This window comes from Lycium ferocissimum, chromosome 12, assembly GCF_029784015.1.
Source record: "Lycium ferocissimum isolate CSIRO_LF1 chromosome 12, AGI_CSIRO_Lferr_CH_V1, whole genome shotgun sequence".
In the NCBI taxonomy this organism is placed as follows: Eukaryota; Viridiplantae; Streptophyta; class Magnoliopsida; order Solanales; family Solanaceae; genus Lycium; species Lycium ferocissimum.
In genome coordinates, this window is record NC_081353.1 from 35,252,154 (window position 1) to 35,264,097 (window position 11,944).

General features: G+C 32.1%; 1 protein-coding gene and 1 pseudogene across 1 annotated transcript in view; one reads left to right on the forward strand and one right to left on the reverse strand.

Annotated features, from left to right (window-relative positions):
* Positions 1-1,295: 1,295 nt before the first annotated feature.
* Positions 1,296-4,623, forward strand: LOC132039655 (transcription factor bHLH62-like; annotated as a pseudogene).
* A 4,978-nt stretch (positions 4,624-9,601) lies between these two features.
* LOC132039250 (TMV resistance protein N-like) overlaps positions 9,602-11,944 on the reverse strand; it is a 26,437-nt gene continuing 24,094 nt past the window's right edge. Inside the window, exons 17-20 of the mRNA XM_059429778.1 lie at positions 10,615-10,659; positions 9,972-10,046; positions 9,818-9,886; positions 9,602-9,737 (exon numbers count right to left, since the gene is read on the reverse strand). The gene's annotated coding sequence lies outside the window, so the exon portion shown is untranslated. The remainder of the gene's footprint in view (positions 9,738-9,817; positions 9,887-9,971; positions 10,047-10,614; positions 10,660-11,944) is intronic.

Below are 11,944 nucleotides of genomic sequence, written 5' to 3' on the forward strand. Positions count from 1 at the left end.
TTCAGTACAACTCTATGAAAATCACTATTCGAAAATAGCTAATTTTCGAGAGATGTCCTGCCCGAATTTGGCTCGTCTGAAACATTATCAACTAGCCAAATTTCAATGCATTCGGCCGGAAATTAGCGATTTTCTAGTAGCGAATCAAAGGAGGTCTACCATCGAGGGCTGTGGTAAAATGAGCACGGACCTCAAAATAGAAAAATTTGCTGATATAAATTAAGGAACGTTTTTCTTTTAATGGGTCCTACATACACAAATTTCATTAGGCGAAATTTTGTATACCAGATAAATAAGAACAAATGGCCTAGTAGTATGACTATTGAGAAACTTACATAAATATACCTTTCGGCCATCTAGTTTACCAAACATGGCCCAAGTATGTATAGTATATGTATATTTAATATACTTTATACAATATCTATACACCGTGTACATATTTTGTAAACTAGATTGCCGAATGATATTTGATTGTAATTTTCCCATGATTATTCTTATTATTCAAATATGTACGTATAGTTTATACGTCTTTTTTTAAAAAAAAAAAAATTATTCTACATCAGCTTCTAACAAACGAAACATCAGCTAGTTTGACACTAAAGGTCCAAATAGACAACTCCGCCGCCCATCACCCCCGCACCGCCGGCGGCTTTTTCGGAGTTTTTTGGGCTGAGATTTGGTAGTATGTTGGAACATTACAACTGCACACTTGCAAAACAACGAAATAAAATAACATTACATATGTGAACACAATAAATAATAGAAGAATTTAACTACATATACTATATCAGTAGCGGAGCCAGAATTTATTAACATAATTGGAAATATATAAAAAATAAACACAGGAAGAAGATATGAGGATTCAACATCTACTTAGAAGATATGAGGATTCAACATCTACTCATATATATATATATATTGTAATTTTTTACAAAAGACCATTCGGATGAACCCAAACCTTAGTTTTGCAATGACTAACACCATAAAAAAAGTTTTACATTACTAGTCTAATTTAACATATTATCAACAAGACAGTTAATATTTTCATCAGATTATCAATTAATGTTTATCACAGAGTATCGCCTTTAATCACCTTATAAGTCACTTGATTTTTATAACTACGTTTTATATCTCAATTTATCAAACTTAAACTCATAAATAAAGTAAAATTCAAGTACCAACGGGGGTTGTCGGGAAATCGTAAGTACTCCTTTATCCTTAATTAGAGATCTCGAGTTTGAGCCCATAATATAGAGTCGCCTTTATTAGGGAGAGCTTTATTTCCAATGTGGAATTTGTCGGCCGACATACGAATTTAGTCGAGTCCCAATATGAAACAAAAAAAAAAATTACATTTCAAGAACATTTTTATTCTAATTTTAAAAGGTCAAACAGACATTTCCCTTTCTTTATCTTCTCTTGTTGCTTCCCACTTTCCTACACTTTCCTCTCTGCTTTCTTTTCATTTCCTTTCCTTTCCCCTGATCATAAGCCGTCTCAATTCTTTCTCATTTAAGTGCATTCAAATACAAAATTCATAATCACTTTTTTTTTTTTTCCCTTCTTCCTTGCATCCTATCTCATTTCTTCCAAATTTAGTACTACTACTACTACTAAATTCTTCTTGTAGTCTTCATTTTTCTCATTACTATTTCTGGGGTTCTGTTTTCTTGATTTGTCACTAATTCTAAGTACTTCACATGTGTTAAATGGACAAGAAAAACTTGTTCTTGAACAATGTCAACACAATGAATGAGTTGAATTGCACTAGTTTTTACAACCCCAATTGGGAGAATTCTTCAATGGATCATCAAAATGATCCATTTGATTCTAATATTGTGTCTAGTAATAGTAGCAATGGTGGTGACAATTTTGTACTAAGGGAGTTTATTGGAAAATTAGGAAGTATTTGTAATTCTGGTGAAATTTCACCAAATTCTTTTGTTGATAGTAATAGTAATTCTTGCTATGCTACTCCATTGAATTCTCCTCCAAGACTTAATCTTTCCAATTTTGATCATCAAATTAAAGGAAACTTTCCAACTAATAGTAGTACTAGTAATTTGCCACATTTTTCTGCTGATCTTGGATTTGTAGACAGGGCTGCAAAGTTCTCTTGTTTTGCTAGTAACAATTTGGGTGGCACAAGTGAATCAGAATTTGTTCCTACTAATAGACATGTCCAAAATTTGAAAAGTTCCAAATTTTCAAGAATTTCAAGCAAAGAATCTGAATTTGGAGATTCAAGAGAGAATTCTTCAGTTTCTGAACAAATCCCACTTGAGGAAATTAGCATCAAATGTCCAAATGATGCCAATTCCAAGAAGGGGAAATCAGTTCCAAAAAGGAAAGCTAAAGAAATCACTGCCAAGAATGCCAACGTAATAACTCTCTTTTTATCTCTAAGTTCATGGATTTGCAATTCTTGATTTTGATTGGATTTCGGTTATATGCATTGACAGCGTAAAAATTTCTTACAGTATACTAAAGTTTAACTTATGAAATATGTGTTGCTCACACTCTAAAAAATGATGTCGCCGCCGTATCGGATCCTTTAAAAATGCACGGTTTTTGGAAGATCCGACATGCCCGATGAGATTTCTCAAGAGTCTGAGCATCATATAGGTTGTGATATGTGTTAGTTAATGTTTCTTTCTGTCATTGATTAATGCTTATCATAAAGAGTTATTTACTTGTAATTACTTTATTAGTAACCAGAATGTGACCATCCTTGGATAGGATATAAACTCATTTGATTACCATAAGTAGACAATTGAAATAGATGATGCTACTTAATTCTATGCAGGTTTCAACAGAAAATAATGAATCAAGTGCCAAAAGAAGCAAATCTGATGAACAAAATGGAAGTGATAAAGAACAAAATGACGAAAATCAAAAGCCTCAAGAGCCACAAAAGGATTATATTCATGTTAGAGCCAGAAGGGGTCAGGCCACTGATGCACATAGTCTTGCTGAAAGGGTATTTAAAAAAATCAATTCTTGTTAATATCTTCTGTTACATTATTTTCTTTTTTTATTTTATATTGTTTTGATTTATTTACAGTTAGGATGTTTTTTGACTTAATTCTTTTGATTGGATAGGTCAGAAGAGAGAAAATTGGTGAAAGAATGAAGTTTTTACAAGATCTTGTACTGTTGCAATAAAGTAATTGCTTCGAGAATTATACTTCTTTTACTAGCTTTATTAATTTTAATAGAGAATATGTAGAATTCTATTATGGTAAGTTCATTATCATTTTTTCTTATTAGGTTACCGGAAAAGCTGTAATGCTTGATGAGATCATTAACTATGTGCAATCCCTCCAATGCCAAGTTGAGGTAAATTACTTTAGTTTTCAAAATGACTTTGCAAAAACAGTGTTAAGAGTTTTTAAAATAAAACGCTCATTTTCAAATCTTTTAAAAACTAGTCATAAGTTCCAAATAATATTCCAAATGATGGAGAATTGAATTTTATTAAGATGGTTGAATTCTATATTTGTTACTTTCGTGTAGTTTCTCTCAATGAAGTTATCTAATCTAAATCCAACAATGGACTTCAACGTGGAATCTCTTCACTCCAAGAATGTAAGTCATATAAACTCTTGATAGTATTCACACTTTTAAGTCGTTATAGTAGGTTACGTGCCTTATTTTGCAAGTTGTTAATCTTGCTTATTATGAACCATTACTTATAGTTATCGATGCATTACCTAATAGCATAAAAATTCTTATGCATTGTCAGATATTCCAATCCGCCGAATCATTGCATCATAATATGCATCCCTCGGAAATCTCAACACAAGAATTTTCACATGGATCCCAATCTCAGCAAGGGCCAAACTTACAATGCTTCTTATCAAAAGAAACAGAATTTCCCTTTACAATTAATCCTCTCGGTCGAAATATAAGCATGGAATTGCCTCAGGTAATCAAGAGAATTTCTTAGGAACTGTAACAATGTTAAAGTACTATTTTTTGGCAGTTTTAAATTAACAATAATTGTAATTTGATTTATTTCTTTTAGGTTCCAACATTCTTTGAAGATGATCTCCATAGTTTTGTCCAGATGGGTTTTGGCCAAATTCAGGCACAGAACTTTCCTGGTTAGTATACTCTTATGAATTTCACTTATATACATCGACAATGTAAATGTTATTTATACTAACATGTCATAGTAGATTAATTATTATTTTTATCAGGTTATCATTAGGAGTAATGCTTAATTGCTTATCATAAAGCTTTACTTGTAATTACATGATAAATAACGTAATTGAGTATATCTAATACTTTGACTTTTTTAATGTAGGCAATATGCCCACAGCTCAAATGAAGGTTGAGCTATGACCAAAAGACCATTTGGTAGTTTAATTCTTCCAAACATTTCTTTGATTCAAAAGAAGGAAAAAAGATAGAGATGATTTGTCTCTTCCAATTCTTGATTTATTCAATGATCAATTTGGATAATTGTGATGATTATCTTTAACTTTTTCGGATATGGGACTGTTATTATTTATTTGGTAGGCAATTTCATACACCACATGGGGTGTTAGAACTCAAATTGATCACTTGTAGATTATTTTGTAATTAGTTCAATGCAATTACTTATTGTTTCAACCTTGAGTTTCCGTTCAACATATTCCTAACTATTCTGATTTTTGTTACTAATTCATTGAGACTTTATGACATTGTATTCCCTTTTTATTTTGTGACACATACGTGCATTTAATTCCTATACACATAAGGTGAAAATAAAATAAAATAACATTACTACTCACTCGCTCTTATAGTTTCACGAGTTTTACCTGAAAATTCACGAATCAAAATTCACAACTAATTTTTATTCTTTGTCATCTGTTAAACTCTGATATATATGACGTCTATCTCATTTTTTATGACTCTCTTCATTTCAAGAAGACCGAAAGGGTCAGAGTACAAGGTTATACCCTTCTAATTTTTAGTCTCAATAATTCGGCAATTGATTTTTCAATTATTTAAAAAATATAATTAGATAATTAGAAGAACTCGAGATTTGGAGCAAATTACAACTTTCTACGATTTAATATATCTGAACATTATATGAAAGAGTTCTAGTCAAAATATAGTAACAGTATCATATAAAATGAAGCAGGAATGATTAATAGGTAAAATCTAGTCGTCCTTCTTCAACTATAACGCACTACCCGTGGCAATAAAATTGTGACTCGCTTTTTGCTAATTAAAAAAAAAAGTAGAAAGGAATCGAAAAGATTCTCAAGGAAAAAAACAAAAAAGAATCGAAATGATTCTGGAAAAAGTAAAAATAAATGAATAGTCATGAATCTTCCTTAACTATAAAGTCAACTAGATTGGTGAAAAGAAGGTTGTAGATTGGTTTTTTTGAATTATTGTGATTATGTCAAACCTGTAAAAATCATGGGAAAAAACTATATGGAATAATGTATTTTGAGTACATGAAAAGATGCTTTTAATCATGGCATTCCGTGATTAACTCCGGACATAACGAAAACAATTAGGGTCCACAAATTAAAAGTTACTTAAGATTCAAGATTTTAAATTTATGCGCTAACTGTATGAAAAATATAAACACAATTAAGTCACTTATAAGGTAGTTACATGTTATAAATCTATGCAAAAAAATAAATAAATTAATAATCAGATAAAAATAATGATTAATCTGCTATCACAAGTTAAACTCGCTAACAATGCAAAGAAAGCAACGAAGAATAGATTCTTTAAACAGAACGGATTGATCAATTTACTAAATCGGTGACATATTTTTGCTGTCAAAACTAAAATTAAAAAAGAAATACTAAGTATTATTAAACACCTTCATCATGTCAGAGCAATTAGCAATTATTAATACTATAATAAGTTCTTTGATCATTGTCATATTTCTCTGATTTAGTTTGGTATGACGTTTGTTGAGGGAAAAAATAGACACCAAAAAATACAGTGTGATGATTGAGATTTATCACCCTTACTAGATGTTACTGAGTGTGAACCAAGGAACAAAGAACATCTTGAGAGGAAGCGTTTTATCCTATAGGAGTATAGGTTTTTAGTGGACTTAGTATAATTTCATTAGTCGGATCGGTAAGTTTCGAATATAAGATTATTAAAAAAAATATAAAAAGAAAAGAGAGGAAAAACAGGCTGTAATTTTGGAGATTGAATAGCAAGTCAATCATTTTGCTTTCACCAACTATATCTTTTCTCTAAAGCTTTAATATCATCATCAATCTTTTACAATAAGCAATATCTCAAGATTTGGCTATCTCAAGATTTGTTTTAATTTGATAATTCTAGAGTAGTTTACATATTGTCAAAGTAATATATAAGCTAATAAACATACTACTACAATTTTATAAATTATATCTTACTCTGACAATATAAAAAGTGTTTCAACAATATCTTTATAGAGATTGACTTTTGTAAACTAATCTATTTAATTATCTGGCTCCTCCTATAGAAGTTAAAAGAATGATGATTCGAGAACTTTAACTGGCCCCACTTTGATACGTGAAGCAAAGTGTATAAAACATTTTTCTTAGTTTAAATTGGAATATGGAAATATGCCAAAAAATTTGCAAGCAGAGAAAGATACTCTCTTTTTTTAAGTTGAGTTATTTTCAGAAGAGTTGGTTCTCTTTATCAATTGCAAAACGGTGTATTTGCCCCAATATTTTTTCTTTTCAATGAGCTGTCCTCTTTTGTTCTTCCTAATAATAAAGGAGAATTGAAATTATGGACAATTTGGAAAACTTTAGATGGTCTTACCCTATAATTTATATGGTTTAAGAGATTATTAAACAGCAAACATCATGAGTAATTCTACATGTAAATTGTTGGCGGCGAGTGCAAACACACTCCCTATAGTTATAGAGGAGTAAGTGCAACGGTACTCTGCACTCACTAACTTCAAATCCTAAATCCGTTTCTATTGTTAACCATACAAGTACAACTTGAATAGTATACAATAATAATTGACACACTGACACTCGAGAGGTGCCGTGAGATTATGGAGATCCCTCCTCCACTTAAATTAGATGTTTCGGATTTGACCGCTAGGAATGGAGAACATGTCGGTTGAGAGCACCTTATCTCTCTTAATAGCCCTACTAGACATGGACTAGGAATAGTCGTATCAGTGAACTTCGATATCGGATAATTCATAAAAAAGAAAAAAAATGAATCTTTGCAAGACCATAACATGTTAAGATTCCAACACCTTTGGACCATCCCAATAACCACAAGTTAGCAAATAATGGTAATTATTTATGTACTGTTGCATAAAAGACTAACTGAACAGACAGACAGAAAATTTATGGTATCCACATTTATTCGATGGCTAATGTACTTGGAACCTTCTTGGCATCTTTTCTATCTTTATAATTGAGTAAAAAAGAAGTGCCTCTGCAGAAAAGAACAAAATGGTCCACAAAAAAATAATTAGATGTCAAAGAAGACAATCCCACAAGCTACTTGTCTTATGGTCTCTCCATAACATGACTAAAATATCAGCAAGCTTGGAAAAGTTCAGGTTTTACTATATTAACTGTCAATTCTTGGAATACATAAATGAGTTTAACTCGTGTACGATGACAGTTGATCAAGTCATCTAATAGACAATTACAATAACTATCCATAATACGTGAAATAGTAACATGAAAAATAAGGCATGTAATCTTTTACGGCAAGTTAGATTGCACTGACAATGTATAAAATTCATTACACTGTCGGCAGATATAAGTAAGCACAGTGGCGGATTCAGAGGGTAACTTACGGGTTCACGAGGATCCAGTAGCTTTCGCCCAAACCTTATATATGTATTAAAATATTCATTCACTAAATATCTATAAATATTTGACTGTAAAGTCAATAATTATTATATATTAACTCGAGATTATTATAGGAATCAATAACCTTAAATCACGATCCGCCTTTGAATTAGCATTGTTTCCAGAAATGTACTAGTCTTACCCACTTGAAGATTGCCCCCAATCCACTTGACATCCAAACCAAGCAAATAAATGACCTAAGATAGTATAACATATTTGTTCATTCTTGGGATCTTTCCACAATTCCTTACTTGTCTCTACTGCACCATGTCCCACCCGATCCAAAAAATGCATTCAGTCAAATTTTTAATAAAAACCCAAAAAAGTAACGTTATCATCAGATGGTATCTTCACGAAAATATTTACAGGAAATTTTGTGATCTAATGTAAAAGAAACACGGAAAAGTTGTTTTATTCTTGATTTTATAGATAAGGCATACATACTATTCACTTTAGTCGACACACCATGTGTGGACACAAAGTACGAATCCTCCAAATACAATGTGAACAAATTGTTTGAAATTGAAAGCAAAGAGCATGTGCATTTCCACGGACACTCGAGAGAAGGCCTGACTGAGGGAAAAGAATAGAAAAAATCATTTACTTCATACCTCTGAAGAAATAAGGGTAAATGGATACAACAGCTTGACAGATTCAAGTTGTTATTTTCACAATTGGTTTAAACAATAACTATCGTTGAAATTGAAGAAAATGCAACAGCTTTTCAATTATATATGACACTATTATGAATACATACAACAACAATCTATAACAAGTTTCCACATTCTATACGTTGCACCTGTCATAACCAGAGAACCAAGATAGTTCTCCAAATTTTGGTTGGTCCTCCTCTTTGGTGCTGTAGAATGGCGCGAATTCTTCTCTCCAACGCTCGTCACCTGTCTCGGGATTATCATATATGGGTTCTGTTTTATCTTTAGGTAGACGGGGTTCTTCCAGTAAATGGTTCAAACTGTTGATCTCCTCATGTTTATTCTTCAATTTCTTAATCTGTCTATATGCCTCACTAGCTTCTTGCTCCGCGCGAATGGCTCGTTTCTGCATATTTCCAAAACTCGTTAGGGAATCTTAGAAAGAAGTATATTACAAGCAAAAGTAACCAGCAACACAGACAGAATAGGAAAAATAATGCACTTTGAGAGCACGTATATAACAGCAAGGTCATACTTCCTAGTTAAGTTATATTGCTCCTAAGAGTTCATTTAGATATCGGAGAGGCTTCTTTGTTTCAAGAGAGTAGGAGGAACCTTAATCTATATGTGTAAACTTACAGTGTATATGCAATAGTCTCCCTTAGAATATTAATGGAATTTCTTTTACCATGTAAAAGATGTTGATCATTCAAGCGCGCACCGTCTCTACCAACCAGTATTACATCCATTTTCCCGGTAACTTTTCAACTAAAGCATTTCCTCGAACTTCTTTTTTATTTAAGGAGGAACCAGAATATGGGTATCAAGTCCATCAGTAAAACACTGAATGGTCTTTGTTCAGAATCTCATGGAACAACGAAAAAGTAACAAAAACAGAGAGAGAGAGAGAGAGATAGAGACAGAGTGTGGGTTTAGAAGAGGGCTGCTGCGAAGAGATGTAAAGGAATTGTTCGCCGACGCAAAGAAAAATTACTTGTGTCTAGCTGACTATAAGACTGTTCAACTGCTGCAATAACAACAAAATTATGCCCACACCATGGTGCATAGATCAAACAAAAAGATGTTGAATTGCATACTAAAATTTTGATCCCGCAGTTGATTACAAAAACCAATGGACAAAAATTTCATTTCTTGAACATACCTCAAGAAGCTCGTCTTTTGACTCATTTGGAACGATTTCATCAAAATTGTTCTCAACCACGACTTTCACATCAGCATCATACTGCGATAATTACAGACATAGAGTTGAATCAGAATATTACGATGAGCTAAATTAAAGGTCAGAAGGAAATTGCAGCTTACTGTCTCAGGAATCGAATCTGATTTAAAGAAAGGTTTAAGCTTGTTTTCCAGAAAATTCTCTCCAAATGCCTGAGGAATAAAAGACAATAAACAAGTTAGTCCATAACTTCCGACCAAAATTGGATGCACCTAACAACCATTTGTAACAATCTACCTTTAATCTTCTCGAGTGTAATGTCCCGTCAAATCTAAATTTCTTCCAATCATCTTCTTCTATATATCCAATAACCTACACGAATTAAATCAAGAATCAAGATAAAGTTGCATATCAGTAACCCAGGTTTCCAAAAATCTCATAGTGCCCATCATAATGTGGAATTATTATAACGTGTGGAGCATCTCCAGTGACCTGAAAATAATCCGATACTGGTCTTCCAACTTCATTTGACCATGGCAAAGAGTATGAACTGTGCTCAATTGATAGTCCCAAAAAGTAAAGGGATCAAAGAATTGGATATTTGGGAGTAAACTAATGGATAGGTAGTAATCACTAATCAGGTCCTATTACGTAATTTACTTGAAAATTGCAAACTAATGAACAAAGAAAAAAACACTCAAACTTTAAACCAAAACCTTACAATTCATGATCTCGAGCCTTGATCAACCTACTCCAATATCAATTGTTATAAACTAATTAGGAGGGTTCAACCTAAAAGACTTGCATATTAGGTGATAACACCCATTCAGTCTATGAACCCCTTTTGGAACCGATTCTAACAGTATTTCTCTACCGAACTATATGTATTAGAGCAATGACGGTGCTGTCATACATTAGAGACTGAATAAAGCTTCATCACCTTTCCCTTGAAAAGTTTTGCAGCATCTCGAAATGTTGGGAACAACTTATCTGTATCATTTGCTGGAGAAAAGCAATACCTGCAAAGAATATAGGGGACAATCAATACAATTTTAACCTTATTACTAGACGAGGAAGATGGGCGTTAAACAAAAGTCATAATAGTTAAACAAATGATCTAATCTTACCTGCTTCTTAATTGGACTGGCAAATTACAAACTAACCTGCTATAACTTTGAATCTTATAGTGAACATAGATTCATGCAAAATAAAAGTTCACTTACATCAACTATTTACAGAGTTTGTCTATAATGAGAACTATTACTTACATCAACTATTTACAAAATAAAAGTTCACTTACATCATTTTTTTTGAGTCAAAGGTAACCATTTGTATTAACCATAACTTAACACCTAAAAAATGTTAAGAACTTTACAGAATCATACTTGCAGCAAAAAGTCAGTGCCCCTATTCAAAAGCTAAAACTTATAAAAAAAAGTTCACTTACATCATGCTTCTGGAAATTTTAGCAACATCAACTAATGTTTGCACAAATAGTTTTTTCTTTTTTCTGGATATGACTTCAATGGTAGACCTATCAAAACCTGCACATATAACGTTTGAAATACCAAAATCAAAAAGTCATCAAACTTGAAATTGAAAAATATAAGGTCAACCTTATAAGTGAAAGTTCGATCACCCTTTTATTCCAATCAACAAATCTTACATTGAAGGCAAGAAGTAATCTAAATCATATCTTTATATTACACAAACCAACGTATATATACGACTTTATTACCACGAAAGAAAGAAAGAAAAACCAAAATAACAAACAGCTAGAAGTTGGACTTATATTTGTTCCACATATACCCAACACTGTGCATGGAAGCAGATCAATAACAATTAAAATCTCTTCCATATGAGAAGTACATAGGTATTTGAGTCATTAAATAAGATCACAATGTCAAAATTTTGATGTACTAACAATAGATACCAAATTTCTCCTATGCTTAACAAGCTGTTGACAAATCCGATTCTATTAAGATTGGATCAGATCCTGATATGATTTTGATATGATCAGATTCTAAATCATAATTAGATAGATTATTAACTGATTTAGTTTCCATTATTATAGAGATTTTATCTTGTTTCCTTAATTGTATATTTCCTAGTTAGGCTTCAGTTTTGTGTATAAATACCTCTGTGATTGGTTGTATAGACACACTTGAGAATTAATAAAATCTCTCTTCTCAAAGTCTTCATGGTATCAGAGCTCGTGCCTTTTTAGGAGATAGAGTTTCCTCTCTCCCGCACTATTGAGCCGCTGTAAA